Here is a 14,900-nt window from a genome sequence, read left to right on the forward strand (position 1 = left end):
TTAGATAAGCCTCATCCATTTTGCTTTCCCCTAAGACATCTAAGTTTCCTTAGAGCCCAAGAAAAGCTCTAGAAACCATCTAGAAACCCTATAACTAACTAGAATTTCGTCCCTCCTCCTAGGGAAGTTTTAGAATTGGTCAATGTTTAACTTTTGAACATTGTCATCTTTAGTCCTTCCACTTTTAATTAATCCAATTAACCCCCTAAATTAATTCAAATTAATTTATGATTAGTTCTTAATTAAAAAAGTACTATTTCTAATTAATATATTATTCTCATAATATATTAATAAGTCATTTATTTTGATTTATAATTAATTTATTAACTATATAATAAATTAATAAATCAATCTCTCTCTCCAAATAGCAATCCAGTCCATTATTAGGTTTGAGGGAAATCCAAAAGGAACTTTACTAATAATTAAAGATTATATAAATTTAGTTATAGGCTTAGACACCTAATCTAACAATGTTATACTACATAACAATTAGCACATATTAGCATATAAGGCATCTCTCCTAAAGTATGCTAGTGCACATCATAGCAAGTGAGGTATTCAACCTAAGGCATGCTATAAATTAAACCTCATCAGCATATAATAGTTATTTTTGGAAAATCCCAGTATATTAAAATCTTTTGAGTACAAATGATTGTCTCAAATAACAAAATCCTAAGTATTTCATAATCGATACACAACATACGTTACAACGTAAAGACTTAACGACCCTGAATACTATTGCATGTATTATCTTTAATCACTCGACATCCTACTCAATTCTTCAATAGTCTTAACACTGCTACCTGTGATACATATAAACTGAGTGTGTCAGGTTAAGAAACTTGTTGAGATACATAGGGTTTTCAATCCCATAATGTTATTGTGATATTAATTCATAATTAATAAACCTGCAAAACCATCTGTCATCCAATGATCACATCATAAACATCTATAAGACATTTTCCTAAATTACCCATTCCATAGATCTTTACATACCGATCCTAATACAATGATCGTATAAGATCTAGCCTAATGGATCACTATAAGAAATGAACTGAATATACTGCTTTGAGTTGTCCTTAGTAGCACGTGTTAGACAATAAAGGCAACTATGAAAGGGATGGAGTGCATCAAATGAACATACGATCCAAACATCCATGATTAGTATAATTCATTAACAATTACAGACTATAAGTCTGTTGGCGTATTCCACAAGACTAGGTTTAGTCAGTGTTCTTCATCTCACTCCGGCAGATGACTGGTCATCCTTTGGTCTGATACAGACCGGTCATCTAGGCGCCTATCGGCTGCCCGATATAGACATTCCATTTTTGGATGTTTATAGAGGAGGTGGAATACTAATATATTACTTATGTTCGTAATACGTACCCCACCAAATCATCAATGTCATCGAACAAAGTTCTACTCTCCGTTCCCATATCACACACACCCTTGACAAGATGTTACCCAATATCCAAAGTTAATTGAACTAATCATCTCTTTTAATTCTTAGGGTATAACTAAACAAGATTGTGATACCCATAATCATTCCAAAGTTCCTGCCTATGTACTATCTTTACAATACAGGACAAGTATACATCTCTTCAACTTAACTCAAACTAAATCTCTTTTGACAAACCTTAGTTTGCAACTAGACTAGTTCACTATTCATTGTCAATATAGTCTTCACGATATCATCCCAATATAGAGTATGATTATACTATTATCCAACATAATTGGATCTAAACATCCTTTATACGTCTTAGTTTAGAAACTAGACTAGACTACAATCCCTGTCATCATCTTTTAATATTAACTCTGTTTAGGCAACACTATCCTAATTTAGTGTATATATTTAACACATAGTATTAGGTATTTTATCTTATTATTATTATTATTATTATTATTATTATTATTATTATTATTATTATTATTATTATTATTCTTATTATTATTATTATTATCATCATCATCATATAATATACATCTTAACACATACATAACCATATCTGGTCCGCGCAACATATATCATCAAACATTAACACATATTCCAGTTAATAAGCATATAATTCACATATAACTTTCTAAAAATATTAAATGTTTTTAATAAATACTTGTCTTAAAATTATATTCATGAAAGTAACTATGCACTCACCTGACTGAGGTGGAAGATCCTCGGGAAAGCTAGATCCTCAGGAAAGCTAGCTCCTCTGCTAATAATACAACTTATCCTTTCCAACATCCTATATACAAATATTACTATGCTTCAATATTCATTCATATTTATACTATTTCCCGAATTCCTCAACAATCCCAATGAAAACATCGAGATCTATCAAATAAGGAACAACTAGGTAAGATCATATCGGAGGTAGGGTCCGTTTGGTATACAAAGTATACTGTTTTGAAAACCTACTTTAAACACCTCACTAGATCTTTCCTAGACATCACTTCCGTAAGTAGATCAATTAGTATTTTGACTTGAAATCATTGATAAATCTTATATAAAAATTCATTATAACGACTATGAATAAAAATATAAGTTACACTTAAAGTGTAGAAAGTGTAGCTTAACTTACAAAGATTTCTGACGAAATACTTAAAAGTTCGCAGGCAGAACTCCGACCTGAAAGCTTCTATTTTTCAGGCTCTTAGATGCCCTAGAGCTCCGCTATAGACTCATAAATGCTAGAGAAATTTAGGAAAAATTCAGAGAAAAAGGGATCTGTTTATGAGAAATGAAGTGCCATTCGTTGCTATTTACATACATTTCAGAGGTGGCGTGTCGTGCCAACAACCCAGGGGACGCCACATCTATGGGTAGTTAGCGTATATATCTTTGGAAATGACATGTGGCGAAAAACTAGGTAGAGTTGTGTTGCATTTGAAAGATCTTGTATGCCTAAGAGTCATAATAGAATGATATTGCTAATAATATATGATCCTATATGGTCACACCTTATATCAAGTTACCATCAATTGATTATTTATTAGTATAATTTGATTATAAATAAATAAACACTTGTGTTTAATTGGAAAAACATTATTTTGGGAAATAATATTTTACCAACATATTAGGAATTATTATTTCTAGGAAATAACAATAAAGACAACAAAACTAGTTATATATATATATATATATATATATATATATATATATATATATATATATATATATAGTATGATTATTAAGTTATGTACACAAAATTTTGGTCACTTTAGGTAACCAAATGTTTGCATCTCTAACTAGTTGATTATATAAAGTAAAAGAGACTACTTTTTTGTCTCCAAAAGGCACCATGGCTGAATATGACTAGGAGTATGGCTAGGTGATGTCTTTTGCTTATTTTATTCAAGCATGCTTGTCCTTTGAGACCATGATTTGACTAGCTAGAAGGTATGGTCCTCTCTTTCTTTTGTTTAAGTATATATACATGTGTATGAAAAGTTTTGAAGCTAGTTCTTTCTCATACTTTTTCTCTTATTTTTCCTCTTGTTTTGGGGCCCAAAACCGTAAGCTACATGAGCTTCCAAGGGATGCTAATTTTTGAGGTTTATGCTTCCTTTTCTACTCTTTTCTCTTGCAAATTGGTGCTAGATTTAAGTCTATTTTTTTTCTTCACCTTTGAACATATATTTGGTATATGTTTATAAGGCTTATGAACAACAAATTACAAGTGTATACTAGCATGTTTTGATGGTTCTACTCTTGCTTTGGTGGATACTTCTAGAGAGCTTAATTTAGAGCTTAATATAACACTTTATCAACTTCCAACCTCCCATGAGGATCAATATATTTAAAGGTTGTAACACTTTCCTTCTATGGTTGTTTTAACCTTTCTAAGTCTTGTAAAATGATCTTTTGGTTGAAACAATTTTTGAATAAAAATCCAACAATTGGTATCAGAGTCGTATTTGCAAGATTGTTTAGATTATTTGTTAAGTTGATGAAATCTTTGTTTTTGGAAAACATGGATGGTTTTCTCTTTGTACAAAAATCCATACATATTTTCTATGATAACTTTAAAATGTTTATAGTTGTTAGTTTTGACTAACAGTTTACATGCATCTTTTTAGTCATAAAAGTTGTCTTCGAAAAACAAAGAGCTGTTTTATATAATTTTGAGTATATAAATGTGTATGATGTCCATAAACTAGCTAAGAGACTTCTATAACCACGTTAGGGTGTTTTTGCGATTTCTATAACCAAGTTATAGGCCGATTACACAAGTTTTTCAGATTGGATGATTTGATCGGAAGTCTTTTTGTGATAAAGGATACCTAAGCAAGAGACTTTCGAGGCATAGATGGGATCAAACATGTCTAATTAAATTTGTTATTAGCGATCCCATAAATCTAAGAATTATATAGTAAGATATAATTGATAATCGATATCTATCGGGTTGAATTCAAATGGATGGGATAAAAGATACCTAACCATTTATTGGTTTTTGCAACTTGGATCTTAGAATTTGATAATTAATGTTTTTGGAAACTAAAAAAGGTATTAATTATTAAATATTATATATTAAAAATTCTAAATTAATTTTGTTAATATTTTGTAGATATAAATAATCCACTTTCATTACCATGAATAGTCATTTTCTTCAAATGACTTGATAAAACAATAACATTTAATATATACAACTTAAATGAATGGGTTCATGTCTTGAGAGACAATCTTGTGAGAGACGTGAAATTGTATACACCTAAATGTCCTAGTCCTAAATAACATGCTTTGAGAAATAGACCTAAACATGATACCTACCTAGTAAAGGCATCACTTTGATGCTCAAGATGCTTCTAACATGATACTAGGAATAGTTATTCCTGACTTCCAGGAAGTCTTGGATAAGTTAGATGTTTATATATATATATATATATATATATATATATATATATATATATATATATATATATATATATATAAACATCTAACTTATCCAAGACTTCCTGGAAGTCGGGAATAACTATTCCTAGTATAGTGATATAACAGGTTAAGCAATATTCCAATAAATATAGTGATATTTGTTTAAACTTATTCAGACAATGAAATAATGCAAGTCTAAAAAAGTTACTTTGTGTGATCTAAGAAGCCCATTTTTTATGATCTGAACACCTTTAAGCCCAAGAAATCCAAGAAGTCCTACATAGATGGATCTTGTTTCTTTTGTGGAGAAATTGGATACTTGTAGAGAATCTGCTTCTCTAATCTGAAAAGAAAGTCTAGAAGAGACTAGTAATTAAGGTATCTACTAGTTAGAACTTATACTTTTCATGTAACACTTAAGTACTTAGTACTTAAATGATAATCTAATATTTGTAAATGACTTGCATATATTTACAGAAGAGTAACCAGCTGAGCACAAGCAAATTGGAACTACACTCTCGGAGTTTAGTTTATTATTTATGGTTAGAACATAAATTAATTGTAATATAAAACATTGTTTGTTTTGGAAAAATGTATGTTTTAAATTTAGCATGTCTATATATATATATATATATATATATATATATATATATATATATATATATATATATATATATATATATATATATATATCTCTGTGTGTGTGTGCCATTTATTTTATTTAAATGTTTGGTTATTTACTTGATCATTTTTCATAACGATACTATTCATATTTTGAAATGATTAACTTCTATTTATGAGACGATATCTCTTAATAGAATTATAAAGTAAATATCAATATTTTAATAAATAAAATTAAGTTCTATGTGCAAGCACTTTTGACTTAAATTCGTTTTAAAATCAAACTTATCTATGACATTGTTATATTTATTATATAAATGAAATACACATATTCCAACTTCAAGAAAGGGATCTCTGAAGGAATATAATGTAGTTTATTTGACATATGTAAACCTTATTTATAAATAAGAGATTTCTAATGATATTTTCACTAAAATGTAGAGAAAATAATTATGAACACTTTGATGTATGAAATACTTTGTAATGAATGTCATAGATTAATCACAACCCACAAACCAGTAGAACCATCTAAAGCCTTAGAGATAATAAATGATGAATTAAACTTTACTTGATATTTATTTTCTAATCGGTAGAAATATCCTCCTTTAACATTTTTGGGATTATACTTCAATCACTATTAATTGTATCTAGAATAAAAAAAACCAACTAATTACATATCTGTAGAATATTCTAAAAAGGCATTTAGATTATACAAACCCACTAAGAATAAATTCTCTTATTCTTTTGAATGTTGAGTTAGCATAAACCAAGATTCTAATGACAAAACAAGTGGGAGACACGTGGAACTTGAAGAAACTCAAGAACCATAAATTGATGTAGCAATTGTTGGCACTAGTTTCAATAAGGTGTTTTTGAACTTGAATAATAGCTATTCACAAACACAAACTGTTCGCATTAATGGTAGAAATCATCATTGACTTGGGAAATGTGGAATCTCTCATTGATGAGTTCTTCTTGATCGTTTCTGGCAAATCCATCAACGACTAAGATGCCATATCAAATCTTGAATTTGATAAATGACTTAGAGTCATGAACATTGAGATATAATTAACGTATAATAATCGAGCATGGGCTTGGTTAATCTTCCGCTCTATAGTAAGGCTATAAAGAGTAAGGGATTCTTTTAGAAAGAATATATGTATATGGATATCATACACATTTAGCAAGACTTGTCATAAAAGGATTTTATCATACTTGTGTCATTGACTATGGTCCTTATCATACTCATGACATTGAGTATGATTAAACATTTTCACAAGTAGCTATGATTAGATCGACAATGATATTATTTAATATAACTTCATATTCTTAATATGAGATATATCAAACAGATTTCAAGGAAGACCGCTTTTCTTAATAAAAATCTACTAAAATATATATATATATATATATATATATATATATATATATATATATATATATCATATAGTATGATTATTAAGTTATGTACAAAATTTTGGTCACTTTAGGTAACCAAATGTTTGCATCTCTAACTAGTTGATTATATAAAGTAAAAGAGACTACTTTTTTGTCTCCAAAAGGCACCATGGCAGAATATGACTAGGATTATGGCTAGGTGATGTATATTGCTTATTTTATTTAAGAATGCTTGTCCTTTGAGACCATGCTTTGACTAGTTAGAAGGTATGGTCCTCTCTTTCTTTTGTCTAAGTATATATACATGTGTATGAAAAGTTTTGAAGCTAGTTCTTTCTCATACTTGTTCTCTTCTTTTTCCTCTTGTTTTGGGGCCAAAAACCGTAAGCTACATGAGCTTCCAAGGGCTGCCAATTTTTGAGGTTTATGCTTCCTTTTTTACTACCTTCTCTTGCAAATTGGTGCTAGATTTAAGTCCATTTGTTTCTTCACCTTTGAACATATATTTGATATATATTTATAAGGCTTATGAATAACAAATTACAAGTGTATACTAGCATGTTTTGATGGTTCTACTCTTGCTTGGGTGGATACTTTTAGAGAGCTTAATTTAGAGCTTAATATAACACTTCATCAACTTCCAGCCTCCCATGAGGATCAATATCTTTAAAGGTTGTAACACTTTCCTTCTATGGTTGTTTTAATCTTTCTAAGTCTTGTAAAATGATATTTTGGTGGGAATAAAGCTAGTTTTATTTTTGCTCAACTCTTAAGTTTTCTGTTGTGTTGTTTATGGTTTTGAAACCATTTTTGAATAAAAACCCAACAACATTTTCCTAATAAAATTTTCGAACTTGTAAAAAGTGTATCTCTCTCATACAAGCTCCATTTTCGATGTTATTTATATCCACATATGGCTATCGACGAGTACTACAACTTTCATTTAGACTGCAACGACTAATTTTCATCCTATTTAAAATTTAACAGTCTATGAAGATTGCACGCAAAAGACTGTGTAAAATTCATAACTTCTTCATATGGACTTTGTTATCGATGTTCTTTATATCTAGATATTTGTATTTATGAAATCTTCAACTCTCATTTACATTGCTTTGGCTAATAATCAACCGCTTTAATTCCGATTTCTGTGTCGCACACCACTGTACCTAAACTTTGAAAAATCATAACTTCCTCATAAAAAGTCAGATTCAGACGTTATTTATATGCACACTCTCAGAAATATGATTACTACGACTTCCATTGACATTACATAGGCTAATAAGAAACCTATAACTTCTTCATACGAATTCAGATTTGAGCGTTCTTGATACCCATATGATTTTCATTATGACTACTACAACTCTCATCAAAGTTATTTATCCTAAATAATCTTTTATTTTTAAGCACTTGTATAACATAATTCGTTAAAATTTTATTAATGTTTTATATAAATATTATAAGCCCATAAATTTTCCCATAAAATACGTACGCAATATATAAATATTATTTATATAATATAATAATCCTTAAAATTTCTAGCTCAAATTTGCGGGCATTACACATAGTATATATATCATAAATTTCCTATTCAACTAACAAAAGTCCCTGGTCAACAAAGATTTATCAAGAATTAGAGGGGGGCGTGGTGGGATCTCACCTTGTTCGTGTATTAAATTTAGGGTTTATGAAAGACCATGAATCTTGAATTTTTTTTCGTGACCTTACTTTTATCTATTCCTTGTTATTTCAACCCTGGAACCGATTAACAATAAGTAAATTATGTTTATTTTATAAAATTGTTGGAAATAGTGTCCAAGGTCATAACTATTGGTAATATTTCTAATAATAATAATGTCATTTTGGGTTACACGCAATAGCAAATATAAGTAACACTGGAAAGAGAATAATTATATGGATCTAGTTTGTTAATTAATTAAATGAAACTTGTAGATCTACAATGACCTAAGTGTAAGAATCTAATAGTCAGATAATTACCAAATATAAGATAATTACTTAATAGGTAAGTAATTATCTCTTAGGGTGTAAGTCCTTCCCCAATTAATAGAGACACTTGGAACCGGTTTTGGGTGTAAGTTCCTTTGTGAAAAAACCTCAAAAGTTTGATGGTGCTCTAAATTCTCGAAAACACTCAGTCGATGATTTTTTTGTCGTGAAGCCTTCATTCATACACCTCAAAATCGGACCATAAACCCTAATTAGTTCAGGGTTTGAGTTGGTAACTGCTTGAGTTTCTGGTGTTGTTGTTTTATGTCTTGGGAATGATTCCATTAGAGGGATTCTGGTTTGGATCCTCAATATCCAATCAAAGGTGGCAAGAACTCGAACTCAAGCAAGGAGATCTCTAATTTCTAAAGAGGTATGTATGTATTCTTATTTATCTAGTAGTTTCTATAATGTATTGAATTGTAGAATCCTTATAGGTTGCACGAACACATAAAAAAATTGTTATATGCTTCCACTGCTTGCGGACATGTGTTATTATGCCTAAAACCTTTCGGTGGTATGAGAGCCTTAGTTGATAGCAGTTATTTCACTATTAGATCCAATTTAATTTGGTTAAACTATTGTTTGTGTGATTAGATCATGTATGTTTTAACAAAAATGTTAAATCGTTTTAAAATGGGTTTTGTTTGATCTAAAAATATCGATTAGGGTTTCTCGTATTTGGCATCTACGCGGTGCATAGGTCACTCTATGCAACGCGAAGACAATTGCAATATGAAAAAAACTAGTTATTGTGAAACCCAAACTTGTTTGGAAAATTTCCTAATTTTTTCTTCAAGACACATAAATATGAAGAATTTTCAAATATTGGATATGCCTTTTTAATTAAAATATTATTTATGATCGTGATTATAAGTTTGAATATTAAATTGTATTAAGTGTTAGCATTGTGTAACATCCCATTTGAAATTAAATAAATAATAAACTCTAAAATCCTGATATGTAATGTTTATTATTAATTTTATATAATATTGTAGCCAGATGCATTAATATTTAGTGAGGTGTTGGTTTCGGGGAGTCAAATGATATGATTTGGAGTTTCGTGGGTTAAAGTGTAATTCCGGGGTTTATTTTGTAAAGAGTTTCAGAAATTAGGGGGGGGAGGGTGTTTTGTATCATTCGGAATTATATTGAATGGATTTTGGAATATGGAGGGCTGAATGGTAAATTATGTACCTAAGTTGAAAAGATTTTGCCATGGAGGGGCTATATGGTAACTTATGGAGCTGAATCGAAAAGAAATTGGGAAGTAGGGACTAAAGGCAGACATTGAACAAGAGTTTATATGAGTGGGCATATAAAACCCGTCACGTTCTCGCCATGTTAAGCCTAACCCTAATAAGCCTTCATCAACCACCTTGTTCCTTCCCTCCAGCAACCGCCATCCCCCCTCCACTGTTAAGGTCGCGAACCACCAACCAACGCCACTACAGTGACTGCCGATGAATCCCGAGACTGATAAAGGTGGACGTCACGACTGCGTGTTGTCGTTCTCGGAAGCGCACCCTTCCTCCTTCTGTCTCATCATCGATTACATCGCCGGTACCGCTCTTCGCTGCTTCTTCTTCGTTTGTAGCATTGTGACGACCCGCCGCTCTGCTGCAACCGTTGAAGATGAAGCCGCCGCTAACGTCAGTGGTTAGCGCTGCTGTTGCTTGATATTTGGCCGTCCTCTGATCGCTGCGCGCCACCAGGTGGGTGGTGGTGTCTGTTCTTAGCATATGAAGTCGAGTGCCGCTGCTGCTAATGGCGTGTGCACATTTTCTGTTGGCTAGATGCTGTAAGGGAACCACCATGGCGGCCAACCATGGTGGCTGCCACCTTATACCATCACCGGCTGCCACAAGGATGGTTGTGCGTGTGTATGTGTTATGTTGTATGTGCATTTTATTTTGGATAATATGTTGTATAATGCATTGGTATGGCTAGAAAATCCGAAGAAACCTGTCACCACCACCGGGATGTGGTGGCTGCCACCTCACGCCGCCATTATCCACCACCTTGGGTGGCGGTGTGCTCTTGTGTGTGATTGGATTGTTTTTTTTTTTGGGATATTTTAATGTCTTTGATTTAGAATCGTAACCACCACCACCACGAGGTGGTGGCCGCCGCCGTGAGCCGCCAATGACCACCACTACCCGAGGTGGTAGTGGGTGGTGCCCGACTTGTTTAACCCTAATTGACCCAATGAAGCCCTAATTGACCTAAAAGCCAAACCATTTGACTAATTGGCATATGATTGGGCTGGAAACCCCAATTAGGGTTTAGAAAACCCTAATTGTAGAAATGTGAGTTTTGGAATGGATCGGGACCCGCACTGGAATTTTTTATTAGACTTAAAATAGTAATTAATAATCCTTTGCAATTAACTTAAGACAGTATTGGAATTAATGGATTAATTCCTTAATGGGTTAAGTAAGAACACTTAACGCTAATCATCATTTCATGTGAGAAAACCTAATATTGGTTGGGCCTTGAGTTGGGCCTTCCTGTTGGGTTTTGGTGATTGGGCTATTGATGGGCCATCCAAGAACAACAATATGGACTAGAATATTTGGATTGGGCTTTAGGATAAGGACCATTGGAAAGGATTGGGCCCAATTTGGAAGATTGGGCCATAGGTGGGCCATAATCAGGCCTTGATGATTATGAGATATTGGATCATTGGAATACCAAGGTTTGGACTAGAATAAATGGTTGGGCCTTAAGGTAAGACCATGTAGATGTTTGGGCCCAATTTGGAAAATCGGGCCATATGTTGGGCCTTGGTTCATTGATTAGTTTTTGGGCCTTCAGAGTGAGTGTTTGGGCCTTGGGCTTGGATCAAGCGACGTTGGGAGTAAACTAGTCTTTTTACCCCAAGCATGGACTTAAGGTTATGTATTGGAACCCAATTATTTATTGGGTGTTGTTTTGATGTTGACAGTTCGGGAATCTGTCATCCAACAGCTAGAGTTTTATCTGCGGGACTTCGACAGTGTGAGGTGAGTCTCCTCACCATACCAATGGGTCGAAGGCATCAAGGCCGACCCATTTTGTGATATGTGGTACACTAGTTGATGTAGTGATATGTGGTATACTAATTGGTTATATGCTGTGATAGTTGCATATTTAGTCTTATATTAAGTATAGATTTTTATCATTTTTTAGCTAATTTATTGCATATCACAGACAAAAGATACTTAGAAGTGTTTGAATTGTGTTTTCAGTCCAAAATCGAAGCTTGGGAGTAAAAGGAAACATGAGAAGCAGTTGGGAGCTCAGGAGTTGAACAAAGAAGAAAAATGCTAAAAAATACAAGGTACTCGGCGAGTAGGGTCGACTACTCGGCGAGTCGCATCAAAGAATCGAGAAGATAAGGACTCTCTGACTTACCGTGCATGGGAATTAAGTGATAGACTCGACGAGTCGGTCATGGACTCGGCGAGTCGGTTCGAATCTATAAAAACAGATTTCTAGATCGACACAAGGAATTCTGGAACCCTTGGGGAGGAGAAAGCTGCGAATTAGAGTCAGGAGAGATTTGGAGAACGAAGATACAACCCTAAAACCAATTCCGAAGGAGATTTGAGGCAAATTTACATCATTCTTACTTAATCTATTGCTCTTCATCATGTTTAGACTTTTAGATTTCGTTTATGTGCTGTTAATTACCTCAATCATGAGCTAAAACCTTTAAACTTCTGTTTGGGGAGACAATATTGATACTATGGTTTGATTTATGGTAGGATTAATTTAATATTGGTGATTTTGTTGATTCTAGCTTGTTAAAAATCTTATGTGTGAATGATAACTATTTTTCTGTTAATAGGAAGATAATTAAGCTGCATGAACATCTCTTAATTGTTACCTCATATAACTTATGTGACCACTTTATTATATGACTAGGATTAACGACTGTGAAACTAGAATTAATAGACTAATAGGTAAATTCATGAGTGAGCTTGTGTGATGACCACCAACAAGAGGTTAACTAAAGGACCAAATTAATTAGCTATTACGAGTCTAAATTAACCCGAATAAATAATCTAGTGAATTAAATTAAATTAGACAACTGGACACTGTTTGAGTTAGTTTGTTCTCTAAGGATTAGTGCAGCGAACGTGAATCTAATCACTTGAATCGGTAGCCAATAGAAGAATTAATCCATTGCACTATTACCATAATATCAACCATAGGATCAATTGAGTTGAACTAAACAGAAGTTCCCTTCGTCATTGAATTTAGTTGAATCTTTGCTTTTCTAGTTTTTAGTCTAAGTAATAGTTAGTAAGTTTCTAGTCTTGTAAAACTAGAGGAAACCCCTTTTATTATTTAAGTTTAGATAAAATTAGTTTTTAGTTTTAATTTACCGTTCCCTGTACTCGATACTCTACTTATTTAACTTTACCACAATTGATAGGTCCACTGCCTTTGTGTGTTTATTTTATAATTAAAGGTAGGTTTAAAACTAATTCGTTTCACACACATCAAGTTTTTGGCGCCGTTGCCGTGGAACGGTTCTAAATTAGCATTAATTTCTATTTTTATCGATCCTTTGTGTGAGATTTATCTTACACAAAGTTAATTCTTAGGTAATTTAGTAAGTAAGTTAGGTTTTAATATTTATTGGTTTTTATTTTAAATCTGTCAAACTTTTCTGTTTTGCCTTGAACCCGCCGAGTGCACTCGAAGCAACTCGGCGAGTCCATCGCTGTTCACAGTTTTAGTTTTTATTTTATTTTTGTTCTTTTTACGCGTTTTTCTCTTGTTTTATTTGCAGTTGTTTCATGACCCGAGGATCTGAGACACCTTTAGTCCCTCCACTAGAAGACCTGGAGTCCGCCCTAAGGAAGAACAAAGGAAAATCCGTTGGAGAATCCGTTTCTTCAAAGAACTCGCCACTAAAGAATCTAAAGTCCATTTTCAGCAAGAAGAAGAGCAGCAAATCAGGAGCTTCCAACGCCTCTATAGCAATAGAAGACCCGATCAAAGAGGACACCAAGTACGAAACCGAAGGAGAAGAAGACCCCACTTTCGGGCACGAATCCGACTTTGACGACAAATTAGCCATTATCATGGCTAACATCGATGAAGTCCCCATTGGGGAATGGAAGAAGAGGATGCGTGACGATACTGGCCTAGGACTTGTGCAACCCGCAATTCCCGCTACTGCTCCTTTCGAGCTAAAGGGCCACATACTCGCTCAACTAAAGGAGATTTCTTTCTATGGAAAAGACCACGAAGATGCTTACAAGCACTTGGATGAAGTAAATGATGTAGCTGATTACTTTAATGTTCCAAATGTACCTCGCGAGACCCAGGTACTTCGCATGCTTCCAGTTACATTCAAGGGTGCTGCAAAAGATTGGCTCAAGTCACTTCCCCCCGGGTCGGTCACCACATGGGCTAAGATGAAAGAAGAATTTATTGACCATTTTTGCCAACCTTCTAAAATAGCCAAGTTGAAGAAGGCCATTGCTAACTTTGAACAACAAGCTAGAGAGTCACTATATGAAGCTTGGGAGAGGTACAAGAGCCTGCTAAGGAATTGCCCACACCATGACCTTAATAGCCAACAAGAAGTCTCCATCTTCTATGACGGAGTCAATGTCACAACAAGGTAGTTACTTGACTCGCAAGGCCCGCTCACAAAGAAGCCACCCCTGGTGATCAAAGAATTAATTGAAGAGTTCTCTAAACATTCTAGAGAATACCACAACCCATGAAATGAAGTGAGTAGGGGGTAGTGAACACGGTCAACGATGGCATGGTGGCAATGATGGCTAAACTAGACAGTTTAGATAGAAGAATGATGAAGATGGATCAAACAATCCATGTTATCCGGGTGGGATGTGAGAATTGTAAGGGACCTCACCTAACTAAAGATTGTGATTTGGATGAGAATGGAAACAAAAAGGCGCAAGTTTTCTATTCAAGTGGCGACAGATACGATGAGAATTGGCGGAAACCCAAGAAGGAATGGCTCCGTATGAAGAATACAAAA

The 14,900-nt window shown here is 33.4% G+C and overlaps 1 non-coding gene across 1 annotated transcript; it reads right to left on the reverse strand.

The window, feature by feature from the left end:
* Positions 1 to 14,355: 14,355 nt before the first annotated feature.
* On the reverse strand, positions 14,356 to 14,462 carry LOC145103580 (small nucleolar RNA R71). The gene has a single exon (XR_013706664.1). It is a non-coding gene; the product is annotated as a small nucleolar RNA R71 (small nucleolar RNA).
* Between the last annotated feature and the right edge of the window lie 438 nt (positions 14,463 to 14,900).

This window comes from Lactuca serriola, chromosome 4 (genome assembly GCF_051521515.1).
Source record: "Lactuca serriola cultivar US96UC23 chromosome 4, Lser_US96UC23_V15, whole genome shotgun sequence".
Lineage (NCBI taxonomy): Eukaryota > Viridiplantae > Streptophyta > Magnoliopsida > Asterales > Asteraceae > Lactuca > Lactuca serriola.